Genomic DNA, 23488 nt, shown 5'->3' with positions numbered 1-23488 from the left:
TCGGTTTTGAGCTCCTCTCTTCAAGGGCTACAAGAGGATGTAAGTTTCATTCAATTCCTGCATGATTTGAGATATTGTGATTGAGGAAATTGTGAATTACACTAGATTATGTGTCCTTGTGAAGTTGGTGATCGTATACTCGTAGTCGAATCGAAGAAATATTATTATATGCAATTATTATGATTTTCAGCATGTCTTGAATTGGAAATATGGAGGTTTCAGAATTGATATGAGTTTATGATGTATAGAGAGTATGAGGGATATGAGTTGATGATATTGATTCTTGTTGTGTGAGTTGATCGGTATCGAAATAATACGTCGTTATGCCGTCTAAAATGTACCGAGAATGAATATTGTTACGTACATGTATAGATTGAATAGAATGTTGATCTTGTATCTATTGAACATTACCATTTCAGATTCATTGTGCCTCACTTCGACTTCGAGACCTCGACATCGATAAAGGTTCAACAAGAAAGGTATAATTCATGTTACTTTGGGGAGACACAACTCAAATGAGATTCAATTTGACTTTCCCAACAAAATCACATACTAGATTATGTTTATATTTTGAATGTTTATGCCTTGTTTATTGATTATAATCAAGCTTTGAGATAGGAGTCATTGACAGATTTGTCAAACTAGATGTTCGGTAGTATCGTCGCATTGGAGCAGTTCGACTCCATGTGTAGACACTCGATACAGACATGACCGAAATCTAGGAATGAGACGTACCGTTACCCCGATTGGGAGGGTAGGTAACAGACAGCGACGTCTTATTCACACCGGGATCCCTAGAGTAGAGTCGAATTGAGTCAGAACATGATTTGATTTATATTGCATGCTTATATTGATTTGGTTTCATAGACTATGGAACCTATTGCTTTTGATAATATTCATGATAGTTGTTTCATGATTTATATTTTGTTTATGCATGCATACCATGTTTTATACTGGGATTGGTTCTCACCGGAGTTTCCGGCTGTTGTTATGTCTGTATGTGTGTATAACAACAGGTGGGGCAGGATCAGGGTCACGATCGAGATGAGATCGAGATAGAGTGGTGGCTTCGGGCACAGAGGACTGCTAGTAGTTATTGTACTAGACTTGTACTACTTATGATTTGGAGATTGTATGGCATGGAACTTTAGTTTTGTATGGATGTATTAGAACAAACCATGTATTTATGTTTGTTGTAATTAAATAAAGAGAATTCTTATGCTTGGTTTATATACATTTGATTTAAAGTTAAAAGCAAAAATTTGACCCACGTTTTCTAACAACGATCCGATTAATCCCGTAATGAACTGAGTTAGAGCCCGGGTCCCCACAGCCATGCCCTCTAGTGCATGAATAGTAGCATCCCCATTAGGAGGCGAGGGTGCATTCTCTTGACGATCATCAGTATTCTCGTCTTGCCTATCGGCATTAGGTGCGCGTCTAGGAGGCATTATATCGGAACGTTTTACAAGTTCTAAATGTAACCAACATGCATTTTTTAATAGCCAAGCCTGGTGAACAGTACGGTTTAAGATTTCGTATGATTTTGACTATTTGGTTAAGTTTAAGTATAGTTTAGATGTTAAGAGTTGTGATTTATGATTCATAGTATTGTTGGTTATTAGATGTTGTGTAGTGATATTGTAGCATTGTTGCGATTAAATTCATGATAATTTGTATGTTGAGCCAATTGGTATGAGGCCAATTGGTGTGGTTAGACTATATATAGAGGTGCAACTTTCTTGTTGGGAGTGTTGTCGAATTATGAGGAGAAGCGACGTTGCGATTCGATTTTAGTTGCAAGAGTATATTGTTGGCTTCAAGTGACATCGCACCCGCGCCAGGTAAGGCACCGCACCCGCGGTGTTTGGGCAGAGACCAGAGAGCACCCGCGGTAAGAACTGAGCGCACCCGCGGTCGTTCCTTACGGATTTTTGTATGTTGTCCAGTACAATCAGCGCACCCGCGGTGATGAAGTTAGCGCACCCGCGGTGCATGTACAGTGAAAGCGTGTTTTCGGTTTTAAGTGGTTAAATACATGAGTTGGTTCACTTTTCCCTCATTTCTCTCCACTCTTCTCGGTTTGCAGCTCAAGGGAGACTAGGGTTCCTACATTTCTTTCTTTCCTTTCTTTGATTCTAGCATCTTGTGGGATTATTGATCTGAGAACAAGTTTCTTTTGGGTTCAAGAACTAAGGTAAGCTTTTGGTTTAGTTATTCTTGGATTTTGGTGTTGGGGAGAAATCATGGGTTTGTTGATGATGTTGGTTTTATGGATTTAATGGTATGGTTGTTTGATTATTGGGTTATTGATGGTGCAATACATGATTTATTGTTGTAGGAATTGTATCAAGAGAATAGAATCAAGTGATCCAAGTGTAGTAAGTGGAATTCATTCCCTTGTGCTCACATGATAATATATGTATTGTGTTCCAACGTTTTAATATGTTATTCCCTTCCATTTGATTCATATTATGTATAGATATACCATGTTGTATATGAGAGGCTTTATATGTCTCAATTGTGTAAAAAGGGAATACAAAAGAGAAGAGTATTTAAAGTGTTTGGTTTAATGCCAAAGAGAGTTCAAAGGATTTATTGGATTGATAAAGAGATAGTCAGAGATTGCATGCAATGAGTTGATCAACGACCATAGGCTTATATCCCAACAGAGTAATCTATTTATATCGATGGGATATAGGTACAGAGACAGAGATACTATTGAAATAAAAATCCACCAGAGAAAAGAGAAATACCATCGTTATTGTTATTCATGCTATGATATTTATGTTTCAGAGTTGATGGTATTTAATGATTTCAAAGCCATGTTTTACAGAGTATGATATGTACAGATTGTTATGTAAGAGTTCCACTTGCTGAGTTTTATACTCATTCCAGTTATTCATGTGATGCAGATAAAAGGGACGGGCCAGGACGTTGATTGGAGCCGAGGTCATATGCATAGAAGAGGGAAGGAAGAAGGCTATTTTGCTAGCATTTTGACATGATCAAAAATGATATTTTGTATTTTGATGCAACACTTGATTGATCATGTTTATACTTTTGATTGTAAATGTTTTATGTTAAAAAAATTTTAAATCCTTCTCCCCTCTAAGTAAATTTTTAATTTTCCGCCGTGTTATTTTATAAAATCGGTCAGAGGTGTTATATTTAGTGGTATCAGAGCAACGTTCTTCGGACCAATGCATATGACTTCGTCTACTTTCAACAGTCCGAGTATGTCTTCTTCGACATCTATTAATTGTCATTGGTTGATATGTATTATGTGAGCACATTGTAGGAGTTATGCATCCTAAGAGAAAGGTTTCAGAGGGTGAGGATAGCTCCTCATCGAGAGTTGTCGACGAGTTCGGCAAGTTACTGAAAGAGCAAGCCAATGTTCATAGTGAACAGATTAAACAGTTGCTACGTATGCAAGGATCAGGTCAAGGTAGAGGCCAAGTGAGAGGCCAAGTGGTTCAAGCAGTTGGGACTGATGGGATCTTTACTGCTTTCAAGAGGATGGATCCACCTGAGTTTGCAGGAAGCACTGATCCATTGATGGCTGTAGAGTGGATTAAAGCACTTGAGGCGATATTTGATCATCTCAAGTATGAAGATAACGATAGAGTTGGTTGTGCAGTTTTCATGCTAGTCAAAGCTGCATGTATTTTGTGGAATGCCACTAAGGTAGGTGTTGATGTTCCGGCATTGAAGTGGCAAGATTTCACGGATCTTTTCTACGACAAATATTTTTTGGATGCACTTCGTGCTCGGAAGGTGACTGAGTTTTTAGAGCTTCGTCAAGGAGGTATGAATGTCGATGAGTACATTCTGAAGTTCGAGGAGGGCTGTCTGTTTGCCCTATATATTGCCTCCAATGACAAAGACAAGGGTGCTCATTTTATTAGAGGACTTCGAGCAGAGATCAGGAGGGACATCAATATGTCTAAGGCGGTGACATTTAAAGAGATTGTGGCTAAGGCATTGTTAGCCGAGCAAGATGAGAAAGATATTGCTAGAGAGAGACAGGCGAGGCACCAGGCTATTGCTCAAAGAGGTCAAGGTTCTAGCTAAAGAGCATAAGGCAGTTACAAGGGGAAAGGGAAGATAGAGCCGAGTTCTAAAGCACCGACAGTCCCGTTTGACCCAGAGAAGTCATTGTGTCCCAAGTGCAGTAGGCCTCATAGGGGTGAATGCAAGTTTGGTACTTACACATGCTACCGATGTGGTACTGCAGGCCATATTGCCAATGACTGTCCGAGAGGCTTGAGAAAAGATAAAGTGCAGGGTCCCATCTTTACCATGACGAAGGAAGGTATAAATCCTGATTCTTCTGTGATCTCTAGCACTATTTGATGTGAATCTTTGTATGAATAAAAGCAAACACGATTAAAATTGAACCGCGCTCTCAATTTAATGTCGAACAAAGAATCGTTGTTGTCCCGATCTTTTGAATCAAGTTTGAATGTCTGGGGACCCGGACGCTAATTCATTCCTTAATCGTCTTTAGAATAATTCAAACAAATATAATAAACAGGGTCTAAATTTTTTTTTTAAATACAAAGCGGAAACGTAATGTAATTCAATTCAAATTACATATTAAACATAAACATACAAATCTTGTATTATCTACAAGAATTCAACTAGGTTCAACTATATATCAGTGTTAAATCCTAAGTTGCTTCGAAGCCCGGATCTCCACGCTATCTAGTCCAGCCTCGTTCTTTCCTTGACCCTGATCCTATCCCACCTGTTGCCATGCACACATACAAAAAAGACAATAGCCGGATAACTCCGGTGAGAATTACATTCAAAGTATAAATCATGTATACATGCAATCATAAAAACAATATAAAAGCATATAACAGATATGTCTAACATTTATTCAAATCAGAATGTAAATCCATATCAAGAATAAATCCTATTCTAAACATGTACCATCATCAGGAACATAATTCATCATGTACCCTATTCAGGAACATAATCAACATAACTCGATATAAATTGTCAATTAGACTCATGACTTCACATTTAAGACTAGACTCAATCCTAGTCTAGGGATCCCGATTTTCCAGATGTGAGTATTCCTATATCGACCCACGGTAATAGAAAAGTCTCCAGTTCTATCCACGTCGATAAGGTATCGATCACCAGTAATAGAAGAAGCTCGGATTCTATCCACATCGATATAGTATCAATTCACCAGTAATAGAAGAAACTCCGATTCTATCCACATCGATATGATATCGATCATCAGTAATAGAAGAGTTACGATTCTATCCACATCGATACAGCACCGATCACCAGTAATAGAAGAAGCTACATTTCTATCCACATCGATAGCCAAACATCCGGTGACAGACTTTGGCACTATCGCCAATACACTATCTTGTGACATCGTGTAATGTGCCCGTGGCGATCCCACCACTATCAGGCACTTCTGTCACAAGATTACTCGTCTAATACCTGCTTGTCTATCAATCAAGAGAACAAGTATATCAATCAAATCAATAAAATAAGGTAAAGTATGTGATTTAGGGAAATTCGAGCCAAACCTCACTCGAGTTGTGTAATCCCAACTCAACATTAATTTATACCTTTATCTTCTCGCTCTGACGAAGACGAAGTCCTGAATTCAACTATGTCCATTCTCAATCTGGTAATAACAATACCGAACTGACACAATATCAATATATAACTCAATTCAGAACATGTTCTGATCAATACTCAAATCAACATACTATCTGATCAATGTCAATCGACATACAGTACAACAATACAATCTCAGTCAATCGTAAATCTGATCAATATCAATCAACTGAGATTTCGAGGACATAACAATACAGTCTCGATAACCCTGTCAATTCCGACACCATAGATATAATACCAGAACTCATAATCAATATCGGTGCATGATGCGAACACGGAAGGTCAAGTCCCAAGGAAAGCGTGGGATCCTTTAGAGTTGCCGGATGGACCAGTCACGAGGGGACGACTAAAGAAGTTCAAAGAGGCACTACAAGGAGTCATGAGCAAGCATGAAGGGGTCGTGATGCATAGGAGTACGTCGGGAGGCCAAAGGAATATCATTCAAGCATTGTTGGAGACGGCCGAGACTACACGGACGTGTACACGGACCTGCACACAGGGTCCGTGTCCTTTACAGCCGAGGATGAAGAATTCCAGAGTCTACACGGACCCGAGCACGGACAAGCACACGGGGTCCGTGTCCTATGACATTTGCAAAGACCGAGTGTACACGGACTCTTACACGGAGGTGGACACGGGGTCCGTGCCCCTTGTTTCCAGCTGAAGGTGATTTCCCGAGATTACACGGACTCGTACACGGATGTCTACACGGGGTCCGTGTCTGAGACGGCTGCGCGAGAATATTTTCCTTTCTAGAGTTTTAATTATTTTGGAGACTAGATTTTTGATATCTTTTTGACATATAAATATGTTTTGGACGAAATTTTACACACAATTCAGATTATCATTGATATTTTTATCAAAGTTTAGAGTTTTTCTCTCAAGCTTTTTCAAAGCCTTTGCTTTGAGTTCATTCAAAAATCAAACTTATCAAGATTCGTTCTTGTGGCGTTTGTCGATTCATATCATACGGATTGTCAGGGACAAGTTCCTTGAAGGTTCGTCTGTTTCTCAATTGTTTAAATCGTGAATATTTATTGCTAAGTTTTTATAATTTAGAGGTGAATATCACACATTCAAACTTGATTCAAAAGATCGGGACAACAACGATTCTTTGTTCGTTATTGAATTGAGGGCGCGATTCGATTTTAATCGTGTTTGCTATTCGTTCGTACAAAGATTCACATCATTTGGTATCAGAGCATAGGTTCATTGAATTCAAGTAAGTTTATCTTGTTCTTAAATCTTCAGATCTTTGTTATTTCTTCGTCTTTTTTCGGATCTGTTTTTGTTCTACCATTCTTCATCAGTTTCTGAAATTTTGGTGATATTTTTTTTTGTTGGGATTTTCGAGTTTTACTCGGCCTTAGAGGAAAAAAAAATACCAAAAATCCGAAAATTCACCATTATTTCTTTTTGACATTTTGTTCTATTCCTTCTTGTGAGTCATATACAAGTGTCTCACACAGTCAAAAAAAAATATTTATTTTCAAATTGCTTGTCTACGCAGTCCAAGTGAGTCGATTACGTTTGTTCACAAGTTGAACTTGATTGTTTGATATACGATTACAAAGCTTGAACACACTTTCGAGAGAAACATCAAATTTGAGTGGAAACATTTGAGTGTGAGTGTTATTTTTTTTTTGGGTGACTAGTGAGTATTTGTTGTGAGCAAACAAAATAAGAGGGAAAAGACGAGTGAATTTCTTTGGAGTGACCGTGAGCTTTTGGGTGATGAATATATCTTGTTTTCTACTAACGTTTTCTTGCAGGTACTAAACTGAAATTTAAATGGAGAGGGAGGTAGGATGACTTGTAGTAGAAAACAACAATTTTGTGCCAAGTTTAGCCCATAACGTTTTCCAAAAATAACTCAAGAATTTAACATCACGGTCCGAAACAATAGTCCTAGGCATGCCATGCAACCTAGCGACTTCTCTGAAGAATAGAACCGCAATGTGAGATGCATCATCAGTTTTCTGACAAGCAATAAAATGAGTCATCTTAGAAAATCTATCAACAACAACAAATATAGAATCCCTCCCCTTCTTTGTCCTAGGCAACCCCTTCTTTCATGTGTGGCCAATAGAAATGTTCATGCAATGCACTTAAAGTTTTAGCCACACCAAAATGCCCCATTAAGCCACCCCCATGTGCCTCCCTAACAAGTAATTTACGAATGGATGATCTAGGGACGCACAACCTATTTTCTTTAAACAAGAAACCATGATGCAAATAAAATTTTTCATGTGGACCATGCATATATGTTTCAAATACATTCTTAAAATCCTCATCTAGCACATATAATTCCTTCACATGCTCAAACCCCAAAACTTTAGACTCCAAAGTAGAGATTAGTACATACCTCCGTGATAATGCGTCAGCCACTACATTTTCCTTACCTTGTTTGTACTTGATGATGTAGGGAAATGTACCTATGGATGCAACCCACTTGGCATGCCGCTTGTTCAACTTCTGCTGCCCCTTAAAGTGCTTAAGAGACTCATGATCCGTGTGAATCACAAACTCTTTAGTCCTCAAGTAGTGTTGCCACACCTCCAAAGTCCTCACAAGCGCGTACAACTCCTTGTCATACGTTGGATAATTCAGCGCTGCTCCATTGAGTTTCTCACTAAAATACGCCACTGGTCGTCCTCCTTGCATCAAAACACCACCAATACCTACACCTGAAGCATCACATTCAATTTCAAAAGTATAAGAAAAATCAGGCCAAAACAAGTAAAGGCGCATTAATTAACTTTTGTTTAATAATATTAAAAGACTTCTCTTGCTCTTCGCCCCAATGGAATGGAACGTTCTTCTTAATCACCGCCGTCATCGGTGCCGCCAGTGTGCTAAAATCTTTTACAAACCTCCTATAGAAGCTTGCAAGTACATGAAAACTTCGGACTTGACCAACAGTAGTAGGCGATGGCCAATATCGAATAGCTCTTACCTTGTCTTCATCCACTTGTATCTCCCGTGAGCTTACCACAAAACCAAGAAAGACAAGTTTGCTTGTACAAAAATCACATTTCTTTAAGTTAGCATATAGATTTAAAGCCCTTAGTGTGATTAACACAAGTCTCAAGTGATTAACATGCTCATCCAAGTCTTTGCTATATACTAGGATATCATCAAAGTAAACAACAACAAATTTTCCTATGTATGCACGCAAGACATGGTTCATTAACCTCATAAAAGTGCTAGGAGCGTTAGTTAAGCCAAAAGGCATGACCATCCACTCATATAACCCGTACTTGGTTTTAAAAGTCGTTTTCCACTCATCACCTTCCCTCATCCTAATTTGGTGATAACCACTTTTCAAGCCAATCTTGCTAAAAATACAAGCACCATGCAATTCATTTAACATATCATCTAGTCTAGATATGAGATGCCTATATTTGATGGTTATATTATTGATTGCCCTACAATCTACACACATACACCATGAGCCATCTTTCTTAGGAACTAATAAAACAGGTACAGCACAAGGAGACATGGACTCACGCACGAAACCCCTATCTAATAATTCACTTACCTGCCGTTGAAGCTCCTTGGTCTCCTCCGGATTGCTTCAATACGCTGGACGATTTGGTAATGCACTTCCGGGCACAAAATCAATTTGGTGCTCAATCCCCCTCAATGGTGGTATTCCTTGAGGTAGCTCCTCTGAAAATATATCATCAAACTCCTGCAAAAGGGAAACAACAATGCTCGGAAGATTTCCGGCTATATCACTTGTGTTAAAGAGAATCTCTTTGCAAAGAATCAACACAAGTGTATCATGTGTGTGTAACAATTGTTTCATGTCACTCTTTTGGACCATATATATTTTCTTTTTGGTCTCTTTCCTTTCATTTTCTTTTTTCGTATTTTTCTTTTGTATGGCTATCTCAATTTTTTTATCACTTTTGTTTTTAGCCATTTCATTTTTCTTTTCAAAGGCCATCTCACTTTTTAATTCACTCTTTCTTTCGGCCTCATCTCTCTTTTTCTTTTTCAATTGGTCCTCCAACACTTGTTTTGGGGACAAAGGAAGTAAAAAAATGGGTTCTTTCTTGAGTACAAAAGAATATTTGTTTCTAAACCCATCATGTGTCACTTGCCTATCATATTGCCATGTTCTTCCTAACAAAATATGACAAGCTTGCATTGGTACCACATCACACAATACCTCATCAACATACTTCACAATCGAAAACGCAACCAAAACTTTTTTGTTCACCTTCACTTCAGCACAGTCGTTCAACCATTGTAGCCTATATGGTTGAGGATGTTTCAAAGTAGGCAAGCTCAATTTTTCAACCATCTCAAGACTAGCAACATTGGTACAACTTCGTCCATCTATAATAACGTTGCAAACTTTGCCACTGACAAAACATCTAGTATGGAACAAGTTTTCCCGCTGATTCGTCTCCTCTTCTTTGACTTGGGCACTCATGATACGCCTAGTCACTAATGCCTCACCCACAACTGCTTCATATCCCTCATCAGGATCCTCTAATGGAGGCATCTCATCTTCACCATCTCCATCATCTCCCTCACTATGAGATTCATACTCCCCATAATTATTCAACACCATCACCTTTTTATTGGGACATTGGCTAGCAATATGTCCAACTCCTTGACACCTAAAATATTTAATATCTTTAGAACGATTAATAGGAGTTTCAGGTTTACCTTGCATTCCCTGCTTAGGCGCCTCCTGTTTAATGTCAACTTTGGGCTTGACCACTACCTTGCTTTCTTCACGTTTAACAACGTTGGAACGCCAAGGTGTTGATGTATTCCCAGTTTGTGTGGTACGACCAACTCCTCTCCTCTTGAGTTGTTGCTCCACTTTTATCGCAATTTGCACCATTTCATCTAGATCCAAGTAATGTCTAAGCTCCACTTGGTCTTGAATTTCCCTGTTCAAACCACACAGAAAACGAGCCATAGTGTAGCCTCACTATCCTCATCTATGTTTGCTCTAATCATGACTACTTCCAATTATTTATAGTAGTCCTCAACACTCTTCACACCTTGTCTCAAAGTTTGTAACTTCTTAAACATTTCTCTATAGTAGTGATTTGGTACAAACCTCTTCCTCATTACGCTTTTCATCTCCGCCCAAGTTTCTATAGGCCTCTCATTGCATCTTCTCTTAGTGGTCACTAATTGATCCCACCAAATAAGTGCATAATCAACAAATTCAACCACGGCCAACCTAACCTTCTTTTGTTCGGAATTATGGTGACAATCAAACACAAATTCAACTCGCTTTTCCCATTCTAAATAAGCCTCTGGATCCGACTTACCATTGAACGACGGAATTTTCATCTTAATGCTGCCTATGTTATTATCTTCCTTATTCCCATCATCGTACCTACCACGTAAGGCTTCTCTTCTTCCCCTACCAAATCCTCTACCTCTTCCGCTTCTACCCCAATTCTCGTTTTGGCTCTCCTCTTCTCCTTCCAAATCATAATCATTCTCTTCTTCATCCACTCTACCCAAACCTTTAGGCTTAGATTTATTTTCACTCGTACTAACTTCAAGCCTATCCAACCTCTCATATAAAGGATCCAACTCGGCCCTCAACATTCTACTAAAATGCCCAAATAACGCCTCCATTTGAACCTTAGATAACCCTTGGTTCGAACTCTCTCCTACTTCCCTCTCCATTTTAATTTCAGATTTTGTACCTGCAATAAAATGTTAGTAGAAATAAAAGATTTTCCTCACCCAAATTCTCACGATCACTCCAAAGAAATAACACTCGCACTCAAATGTTTTTCACTAGAATTTGATAGTTCTCTCAAAGGTGTGCTCAATCTTTACATATATATTATTTTTTTTTTATCAAACTAACAAGATTCAACTTGTGAACACTTGCAACTGTTTCACATTGATTGCACAAAAACAAGAACCACAGAATAACACAGAACAAATTTTTTGGGAATTCTGGATTATCAAAAGATGATAGAAAAAACGCAGATCTTAAAATAGAACATAGGATAACACAAAACTTGAAACAGAACAAATTTTTGTTTTTGTTTTTGGCAGATATGACAATAGAAACAAAAGGATACCACAGATCTGAAAACAGAATGAAATTTGAGACAGATCTGAAAAATAACAACAACGATACTTACTTGAATTCAATGAGCCAAAGCTCTGATACCAAATGATATGAATCCTCGTACGAATGAAAGGCAAGCACGAATATATAAATCGCACCATCAATTCAATAACAAACAAGGAACGAATTATTTTGTCCCGATATTTTGAAACAAGTAACGATTTTGTGATATTCACCTCTAAGCGATTATAACTTAGCAACAAATATCAACGATAAAACAATTGAATTTCAAACGAACCTTCAAAGAACTTGTTTGACAATCCGTGCGAAGAACAATCGACAAACGCCACAAAGATGCAATCTTTGATAAGTTTGATTTTGATAAACACAAAGCACAAGCTTTACAAATTGAGAGAAAACTCAAGAACTTGTATCTATTATTCATCATTATTCGTTCATGGTCTGATACACTGACTATATATTCAATAAAGTATGAAAAATTAGTGTAAAAAGGCTTAATTATGATAACAAGCAAATTTGACACGGAAGTTGACAAAAGACCGCGGGTGTGCATGCAGACTGGACCGCGGATGCGGTGCCGCTTCGGCAATGTTCGGATGCAAAAGACCGCGGGTACGGTCCTTTTAGGAGCACGGGTGCGCTCGCTTTCCGCGGGTGCGCTCGCCTTCTGACCGCGGGTGCGGTATAGCTTCGGCAATATTCTCTTAAATTTGATTATTATGGACCGCGGGTGCAGTCCATGAACTAGCGCGGGTGCGCTGTACCTTCGGCAATTTCACTTGAATAACATTCCAAAAACCTCCAATATTATTCCCATGATTCTCAACCTCCTCTAATTTAGACATCCAACTTGTAGGACTTCCTTGATAGCTCATCATGGGTCCTTGAAGTGCATCTTTAAACTTCTTGCTTCTTCCCCTCGTTATAGGTCCTTCGGGCAACTCCAACGACTCCCATGCTTTCTTTGGTGCTTGATCAACCACATTTGCATAAGGCTCCTAAACAAGGAGTGCAAGGTAAATCTGAAACTCCTCTTATTCGTTCTAGAGATACTAGATATTTTAGGTGTCAAGGGTTAGGACATATTGCTAGTGAGTGCCCTAATAAAAGAGTGATGATTTTGAATGAATATGGTGAGTATGAGTCTCAAAGTGAGGGGGAAGAAGATGATGATGAGATGTCTGCGTTAGAGGATCCCGATGAGGGATATGAGGCGGTTGTAGGTGAAGCAATAGTGACTAGGCGTATGTGCCCAAGTCAAGGAGGAGGAGATTAACCAAAGGGAAAACTTGTTTCATACTAGGTGTTTTGTAAATCAAAAGGTTTGCAATTTAATCATAGATGGGGGGAGTTGTACCAATGTGGCTAGTCGTGAGATGGTGGAAAAATTGGGTTTACCTACATTAAAGCATCCCCAACCGTATAGGCTTCAATGGTTGAACGATTGTGCGGAGGTGGAGGTGAACAAACAAGTGTTGGTGTCTTTTTCTATTGGGAAGTATGTGGATGAGGTTTTGTGTGATGTGGTACCCATGCATGCATGTCATATCTTGTTGGGTAGACCTTGACAATATGATAGGCGGGTGACATATGATGGGTACAAGAATAGGTATTCATTTATGATGAAGAAAGATTCCATTGTTTTACTTCCATTGTCCCCAAAGCAAGTGTTGGAGGACCATTTAAAAAAAAAGAAGAGAGATGAGGCCGAAAAAAAGAGTGAACTAAAAAGTGAGATGACCTTTGAAAACAAAAATGAGATGGCCGAAAAAAAGAGTGATAAAAAGAGTGAGATAGCCATACAAAAGAAAAATGAGAGGTAAGAGAAAGAGAAGAAAGAAAATGAGAGGAAAGAGGCCAAAAAGAAATCATATATGGCCCAAAAAAGTGAGTTGAAACACTTGTTGCAGAGATCCTCTTTAACACAAGTGATATAGCCGGTTCCCTTCCGAGCATTGTTATTTCTCTATTGCAGGAATTTGATGATATATTTCCGGAGGAGCTACCTCAAGGACTACCGCCTTTGAGGGGGATTGAACACCAAATTGATTTGGTGCCTGGGAGTGCATTGCCAAATCGTCCAGCTTATAGGAGCAATCCGGAGGAGACGAAGGAGCTTCAACGGCAGGTAAGTGAGTTGTTAGATAGGGGTTTTGTGCGTGAGTCCATGTCACCTTGTGCGGTACCTGTTTTATTAGTTCCTAAGAAAGATGGCTCATGGCGTATGTGTGTAGATTGTAGGGCAATCAATAACATAATCATTAAGTATAGACATCTCATACCTAGGCTAGATGATATGTTAGATGAATTGCATGGTGCTTGTATCTTTAGCAAAATTGATTTGAAGAGTGGTTATCACCAAATTAGGATGAGAGAAGGTGATGAGTGGAAAACGGCTTTTAAAACCAAGTATGGGTTATATGAGTGGATGGTCATGCCTTTCGGCTTGACTAACGCTCCTCGCACTTATATGAGGTTAATGAACCATGTCTTGCGTGCATACACAGGAAAATTTGTTGTTGTTTACTTTGATGATATCCTAGTATATAGCAAAGACTTGGATGAGCATGTTAATCACTTGAGACTTGTGTTAATCACACTAAGGGCTTTAAATCTATATGCTAACTTAAAGAAATGTGATTTTTGTACAAGCAAACTTGTCTTTCTTGGTTTTGTGGTAAGCTCACGGGAGATACAAGTGGATGAAGACAAGGTAAGAGCTATTCGATATTGGCCATCGCCTACTACTGTTGGTCAAGTCCGAAGTTTTCATGTACTTGCAAGCTTCTATAGGAGGTTTGTAAAGGATTTTAGCACACTTGCAGCACCGATGACGGCGGTAATTAAGAAGAACGTTCCATTCTATTGGGGCGAGGAGCAAGATAAGTCTTTTAATCTTATTAAGCACAAATTGATTAATGCTCCTTTACTTGTTTTACCTGATTTTTCTAACACTTTTGAAATTGAATGTGATGCGTCAGGTGTAGGTATTGGCGGAGTTTTGATGCAAGGGGGACGGCCAGTGGCGTACTTTAGCGAGAAGCTCAATGGAGCAGCCTTGAACTACCCCACGTATGATAAGGAGTTCTACGCACTTGTGAGGACTCTAGAGACGTGGTAGCACTACTTGAGGCCTAAGGCGTTTGTGATTCACACGGATCATGAGTTTCTTAAGCACCTTAAGGGGCAGCAGAAGTTGAACAAGCGGCACGCCAAGTGGGTGGCATTCATTGAAACATTTCCCTACATCATCAAGTACAAGCAAGGTAAGGAAAATGTAGTGGCCGACGCACTATTACGGAGGTATGTACTAATCTCTACTTTGGAGTCTAAAGTTTTGGTATTTGAGCATGTGAAGGAATTATATGTGCAAGATGAGGATTTTAAGAATGAATTTGAAATATGTATGCATGGTTCACATGACGAGTTTTATTTGCACCATGGTTTCTTGTTTAAGAAAAATAGGTTGTGCATCCCTAGATCATCCATTCGTGAATTACTTGTTAGGGAAGCGCATGGGGGTGGCCTAATGGGACATTTTGGTGTGGCTAAAACTTTAAGTGCATTGCATGAACATTTCTATTGGCCACACATGAAAGAAGGGGTTGCCTAGGACAAAGAAGGGGAGAAATTCTATATTTGTTGTTGTGGATAGGTTTTCTAAGATGGCACATTTTATTGCTTGTCACAAAACTGATGATGCATCTCACATTGCGGACCTATTCTTTAGAGAAGTCGTTAGGTTGCATGGCATGCCTAGGACTATTGTTTCTGATCGCGATGTTAAATTCTTGAGTTATTTTTGAAAGACGTTATGGGCTAAACTTGGCACAAAATTGTTGTTTTCCACTACATGTCATCCTCAAACGGATGGATAAACTGAAGTTGTCAATAGAACTTTAGGAACACTTTTGCGTGCTATTCTTAAAAAGAACTTAAAGAATTGGGAAGATTGTTTACCATTTGTTGAGTTTGCGTATAATCGTTGCATGCATTCAACTACGAATTATTCGCCATTTGAGATTGTTTATGGTTTTAATCCTTTGACTCCGTTGGATTTGATGTCTTTACCTGTGAGTGAAAGGTTAAACATGGATGGCAAAAAGAAAGCTGAATTTGTTAGGGGTTTGCATGAAAAGGTCAAGGCCAATATTGAAAAGAAGAATGAGCAAAATGCCAAGCAAGCCAACAAGGGAAAGAAGAAAGTGATATTTGAGAAGGGAGATTGGGTGTGGTTACACTTGAGAAAGGAGAGGTTCCCCGAGAAGAGACGTTCAAAGCTATTACCTAGGGGCGATGGACCATTTCAAGTCCTTGAAAGGATCAATGACAATGCCTACAAAATCGATCTATCAGGTGAGTATAACGTGAGTTCTACTTTTAATGTTAGTGACTTGTCGTTGTTTGATGTAGGTGACGAGCTGGATTTGAGGACAAATCCTTTTCAAGAAGGGGAGGATGATGCGAACACGGATGGTCAGGCGCCAAGGAAAGCATGGGACCCTTTGGAGTTGCCGGAGGGACCAATCACGAGGGGACGATTGAAGAAGTTCAAGGAAGCGTTGCACAGACTTATGAGCAATGAAGAAGGACTTACAAGCAAGGAGCAGAGTGCTGAAGGGTTTGTGGTGCATGGGATTGAGTTCGGAAGGCATAGGAACACCATTCAAGTGATGAACGAAGAAAAGTGGAAGATGAACTGTCTAAGACGTGATTTCCAGAACTACCGCCCGAGTGCCAGATGGACTGTCCAAGACGTGATTTCCAGAACACCCGGCGCCCAAGCGGCAACATTCTACCGCCCGAGTATGGGGACTTGGACGCTAATCATATTTGGGATTTAATTATCAATTAAGATAAAACAGGGTGTAAAAATTTTTCTTTTTTTTAAAAATGTAAGTACGGAACGTAATGGAATTTAACCAATATACATCTCAGTATAAAAGTACAATCATGTACAACAATTATTCAAACTAGTCTAAGGTTTAACTACTAAATTTCAAGTATTAAACCAAGTTTACAATAAGTCCGGAATCACCACTCTAACTCATCTTCTCTCATCATCTTCTTGACCCCGATCATGTCCCACCTGTTGTCATGCACTCATACAAAAAAGACAACAGCCGGATACTCCGGTGAGAATAAATCCCAGTATAAATCATGTATACATACATTTCATATAACAGCATATATAAAAGCATGAAATAGATATCAAGACATGTATCATAATCTGAAATCATAAATTGATATCAAACAGTAATTCATACTCATAACATGTATCACATAAGAAATATGAATCAATATAGACTCTGAATCACACTTTGTGATTCTAAGACTCTGACTCAATCACTCAGACTCGACTCATCTCTCATCTAGGGATCCCGATCTGAATAAGAACGTAACAAGTCTCCCACCTATCTCTTACATTCGCGGTGGTTGTAATTGATACGTCCCTATTCCTGGACTTTGGTCTGATCTGTATCGAGTAGTCTGCAACAAAGGCTGCTCTGTCTCTTAAGCACATCGATACACCAAACGTCCAATGTCTTGGCAGATCTGCCAAAGACTTGGCATGTCTTCCAATCCTATTCTGACAATGTGCAATGGGCCAGTGATCGCTCTGTCAAAACCTAGCCCCTCTGTCAGTGACTCTCCCTCAATAGCTATCTGCTATCCACTGCTTTTACACACATCAATAAAATCAGCATACTCAAACAAAGCATACAAAGGTATGAAAACAATAACATACAAGTATGTGGTTTAGGGAAACTCGAGTTAAATCTAACTCCAGTCGATCTCCCAATTCACATTGATTTATACCTTTCTTTCCGTCGATCTGTCGAAGTCAAAGTCTGGAATCTGAATCTGTCAATGTCAATCAATCTGGAATGACAATTTCGAGGAGTATATGTATCAATACACAACTCAATTCAATACATGTACACATCAATATTCAATCTCGGTACATTTCGACGGCATAACAGCGTAGTTTCTCGATACCGATCAAATCAACACAATATAATCAATATCAACAATTCACCATTCTCTTCATAACACTCTAAACTCTGAAATCTGAACATGTTCAATCATAACTACGCTGGAATTTCATAACAATTGCATACGATAATATTTCTTCAATCCGACTACGAATATACGATCACCAACTTCACAATCACACATAATCTAGTGAAATTCACAATTTCCCCAATCACAATATCTCAAATCATTCAGGAAATGAATGAAACTTACATCCTTAGCTAGCCCTTGAAGAAAGGAGCTCAAAGCCGAAATTGGATTTAAGTTTGGATGGCTAAATCTTGCACAAACCCAATTATAGAATGGAAGAAACTTTGAAGCTTTCATGCTAATGGTCTCGGTCCTCTGGTTGCTGAAATGGGAAGGAAAGAATGCTAACACCTCATATATATATCATGCATGTTGAGGGACAAGTGTCATATTTTTCAAGTAACACGCATGACCGCGGGTGTGGTAGTTCATGAATCGCGGCTGCGCTCAGCTTTGGCAGTCCATCCCAATTTGCATAAACGTCGATCGCAGGTGCGGTCAGTTCTGCACCGCGGATGCGGTGACCCTACTGTAGCTGCACCGCGAGTGCGCTGGCTCTGGAACCGCGGGTGGCGGTGTTGCTACTGTAATTCTATCCAACTTTCTGCCCATGCACCGCGGGTGCTGTCCTTCTTTAGGCGCGGGTGCGGTCTATATCTCATGCAACACTTCATAATCTCATTTAGTGCCTCTCATTACATGTCATGCATACTCATATCTTCCGAATATCACATCAACGAAGACTAATAAATCTCAAGCCTTACATTTCTCCCCCTCTAAGAAATGATTTCGTCCTCGAAATTGAAGTAATCAATTCAGACATATCAGAAGGAATGTATACAGAGTTTAAATCAGAAACTCATCTCAATGAATCCATTCTGAAATCTTAATCTCATGACAAATTCTGTCTTTTAGATAGTCTCTTTAATGCCCTGTCAACTTACTGTATTTTCAATAATAGAATAGTCTTCATTCTGAAATATCTTTCTTGTACGGATCTGTGATTCTAAATTGGACTAATAATTCAAGAGCATAATATTATAATACCCTTTGAAATAATTCTGACAGAATCAATCTCACAATACTGGCTATACAACATCCGTATATACCAATCAACAGCTCATACCAAATCAATATCATCGGCTGTTATCAAATCTGTTTATCCCAGTCAAGGATTTACTCAATCTTCGGCTTCAATTACCAATCGTCACCATTCGACGTCGGCATATTAAGTCTGTCTGGTCTGAGCTATCTTCATTCTCTTCTGAATTAGCTACATTTTCTTTGTCATATCTCTGACCGTATCAGCTCCTATCTCAGGTATCTCCGAGATATTATTCTTATATCAAAGAAATCTGCAGTACTTACTGTACAATGGGTCGTCTGTAACTATTTCATTATCCATCTGGTTATCTGATAACTATTATCGTACAATAATTCACAATCTGATATAATCTATTTCACATTCGGGTCAATCTGACTATTTTTTTGACATCGATCTTTGTCATCTGGTCATGTGTGTACGTCATCTTGTACCACTACTAGATATAGATTGAACAATCTGTCAATCACCATCATATTATATCACAATCTGGAAAGTATGGTAGTGGTCTCATTACGAAATTCATCGAAGTATACTCCCCATGTCTAGTCAGAATTATACAAATTCTGTAATAACTCTTCTGATTTCTATCTTTCTATCTTCATTTATTGGCGATTCAGACATTTCAATACAAATTCTGCCAACATTTCAGTACAAATTCTGTCACAACTGATTTAATCTGTCTATGTCAAAAATTATCTGTTCGAATATTATACATTCTCATTCACCAAAATGAAACCGAGTCTACTACGGTGCGTTTCGGACATTAACTGTCATTTTCGTTTCGAACTATTTGGTACAAACAAATCAGTTAATAATATAAATTAAAAGAAAAATACCTACCTGGTATTCGGTTCTGACTATCGATATCAAATTCTGTCATGCAAATCTGACACATTTGACATCATACGATAATCATTTTCATACAGTAGAAATCACATATCTGCCAATCTGATCGATGTTCTGCTCTGATTACGAATTTAAGTTTTGAACATTCTGGTTAAATCTCTGAACTGCCGAAATTCTCGAATTCAGCTCTGATTCGGTTTGAATAATCTGTAACCAACACTGACTCAAAATAACAGTACTATCAAATCAGATTCACAATATCACTGATCTATACTGATCTAGTGAGTTCAATAAATTCATAAAACGGCAATTTCTGGCAATATTAACAATTCTGACTAATCAATCACGTCTTCATGTCGTTCTGATCAACTGCTATATATCATCTGCAAATATAATATGCCCTCAAACAATATAAGATGTCTCAAATATTGTTTTAGAACAATAACAATGTAACGCCCGAAAAATCAGTCCACGTAAACCGCATGAATGCAAAAATATTTTAATTGCTTAATTGTTTTATTTAATTGCTTTTAAATGCTAGCATGATGTTTACTATATGATTAAATGTAAAATTGCATGATTAAATGATTATATGACATGATTTCATGAAAATAAGGATTTTGCACGAATATTCGATAATAGACAGGGGAAATGAGACCGGGGACGACCAAGACAAGAATATGTACTTTTATTTAAATAGTGGTAAGGCTTCCTAATATGATTAAAAAAAATGATTTAAATTTTTGAAAAATGTTGGAGTTCGAATTATTTTTAGAATCGAGCTCGATTTTTCCCGGGAAGCCGGTTTTGGGCAAATAAAGAGTTTTAAAATATCAAAAATATTATTTTTGAGAAATTTATTTTATAAACTTTTATGATTTATTTAATTAAGTGTTATTGGGCCCAATTTAATTAATTTAAGTAGGCCCAATTACCCTTAAGCATGCAAGCCCAAAACCAAAGCCCATTCATATGTAATCAAGTTTATAAATAACTAAACCTAGTCTTCAAACCCTCATATTTCAGCCTCCATCAGCCGAGAACACCTTGCACACATTCACAATTTTTTTTGAAAATAAGGAGAAGAAAAAGGCTAGGAGTTCTTCGTCGTCCGGTCGTCTAACGTCGCACCCTCGCCGAAGATCGTATATTCGAGCGTTATAAACGCAAAGGCACGTTTCCTAAACTCTTTTAACATCATACAAATCATAATATGCTTGATTTAATTGTTTATGCATGAAAAATATGTGGGTTCGATTATTTTACGGTATGATACGTGTTTTCAGCGTTTTTACGATTTTACGCTTGTTTTAAAAAGAATCGCTATGAACCCAACGGACACGCTGCCAAAACATTATAAAATATGATTGATTATGATCAAAATATTATAAATTTAAAAGAAAACAAAAGCTGGAAACGTGGGAATCAAGGGAGAAGAAAACCGTAGGTTGCATGGGTTATTCAAAGTTCAAGAGTGCAATATTTTGCATGGATGCAAGGGGGCTCGATCAGGGCTGGTTGGGGCGTCACAATTGGTATCAGAACAGACCTCTCTTAGTACGGTGTGGTTCGGGGACGAACCAAGCGGAAGCTGGTGGGCATGTGAGGCCCGGGGCCGAAGAGGGCGGGGGGTGATCGCCGGTGCCATGAGGTTGCACGGACAATGAGCGGCTCCTGGCAGGCTTCTAGGTGGAGGGAACATGAATGAACCGATCCAACACCGGAATGAGAGGGATTCCGAGACTGTTCAATGTAATGGACGGTACAGTTGAAGAGGGCTTAAAATATTTGATTGGTACTACTCATATCACGAAGGTGCATCTTCTTTTCGGTAGCTCATCACATAAGAACTTCAAAGTTAAGCGTGCTTGACTTGGGGCAATTTTGGGATGGGTGACCTCCTGGGAAGTTTCCCAGGGTGCGTGTGAGTGAGGACATAAGCTCGCTGGAAAGACTTGTCTTGGTACAGTGAGGACAGTCGTTGAATCTGGGACGTTACAAACAATGCTCAAGCAGATACAAAACAACAATCGTATAAGATAATCTGCCAACTCAGACAAAATAAATTTCTGACATTTCTGAAATTTCTGATCTTTCTGATATTGGTATCGTTCTCAGTCACTGCTCACAATCTCAACTGTGTCACAATCAATCGATATATTAACTTCAGATATCGTTTATTCTGAATACAATCTGTTTCAAGCAAGATTCTTATCTGAATAATTTCTGTATACAATAATCACAATTCTCAGAGTATTCAATACAATCTTCAGATATTCGATTCAATCAATCAGATGCTGCAAATATATCAAAATATCGTAGATACAACGAGCATGAAATCATCAGAATATCTCTGAACATACTGAAACATGCCACAAAGAAACACTAAATCAAATGTAACTCATGGCCGGCACTCTTCTACTGATCTTCCAATTCTTTCAATTCATTTAGTGACATGCTGTACATTCAATATCATTCTGTACTGAATTCTAAAATACAAACACTACCTAGTATCAATTTAATTCTGAAATCTATCTTCTTGATATAAAGCAAATCCAAAATCTTATCTAGGAAGACGTCAACCAACTCGTACACCACTTGGCAAATCTGCCAATACTAGGCTCGATTTCAGCATGTCTACTGAATACATAAGGATACCATCTGCTCCTTTCTGTATCAATCGAGTCATAAACAATACAGATATCAAAGGAATTCTAGATCTAGAATCCTTACCGTGGAATTCCTACTCATCAGCCCTATCTGGTCTGAGCTTTATATTTTTCTGGAAGGAATCTACAATAGTTCTGTACTTGTTCAGCATATTAATATCAATAATGCGGTCAAATCAGAAACACAAGTGCATCATAATCTAACTCGACCTCATTCTCATCTTACTGTAGTATACAATATTTCACAGAAATCTCTGTTATCAATCTTTCTTTCCCAAAAAGTAAGGGAATCAATATTACAGTACAAACTGACTCAACAGATACAGCATATCTCAATGCAACTTAGTCAAAGATAATCGTAGGGAATGCATTAGTATATATCAATACCTATGTAGTATAATCATAAAAGAACAGTACCTGCCACTCTATCATCAGGTGTGTCTTGTGTCTGTTCCTCGATCACTGTCACCAGCTGCTTCTGTTCCCTGGATTCTTCGGGAATCTCTTTGTGGACATACTCTAGCAAAGTGTCCTTGTTGTTTGCAAATGTTGCAACTACCAAGTACTCCTTGGCATTGCTCTGTGGGATGTCTCCCTCCGCAAGCGCTGCAATAAACTCCAGTATAACTCTGGCTAGAACAACTGGAATCAGACAAACTGCTGCCAGACCTCTTGAACTGTCTTCCTCTGACTTCCAAATAATCTTTCTTTCCACCACTGCTGCCACCAATCTCAAGTCTGAGAGATGGTTCCTGTGGTCTCAATGTTGGAATTCAAACGAAGCTCCTTTCCGTCTCATTAGACTAGCTTCGGCTCTCTTAGCTTTACTCAAAATATCAATAAAAGTATAGGGTCGGCTCACACTTATCAATGTCAATATCTCAGGATTCAATCCCTTGATGAAACGATCAATCACAGCTTCATCATTCTCAGCCACGTAAGGAGAAAAACGTAGCAAGGTAGAAAAGTGGGCAACATATTCTGCAATGTTTAGTTGACCCTGTTTCAAATTTTCAAATTCTACCTTCTTGTCCTCTCGGTACGAAGCTGGAAAAAACCTTC

Source organism: Primulina tabacum, chromosome 14 (assembly GCF_025594145.1).
Source record: "Primulina tabacum isolate GXHZ01 chromosome 14, ASM2559414v2, whole genome shotgun sequence".
NCBI classification, from domain to species: Eukaryota; Viridiplantae; Streptophyta; class Magnoliopsida; order Lamiales; family Gesneriaceae; genus Primulina; species Primulina tabacum.
The sequence above is the reverse complement of the archived record's forward strand: the minus strand, read 5'-3'. Positions refer to the sequence as shown.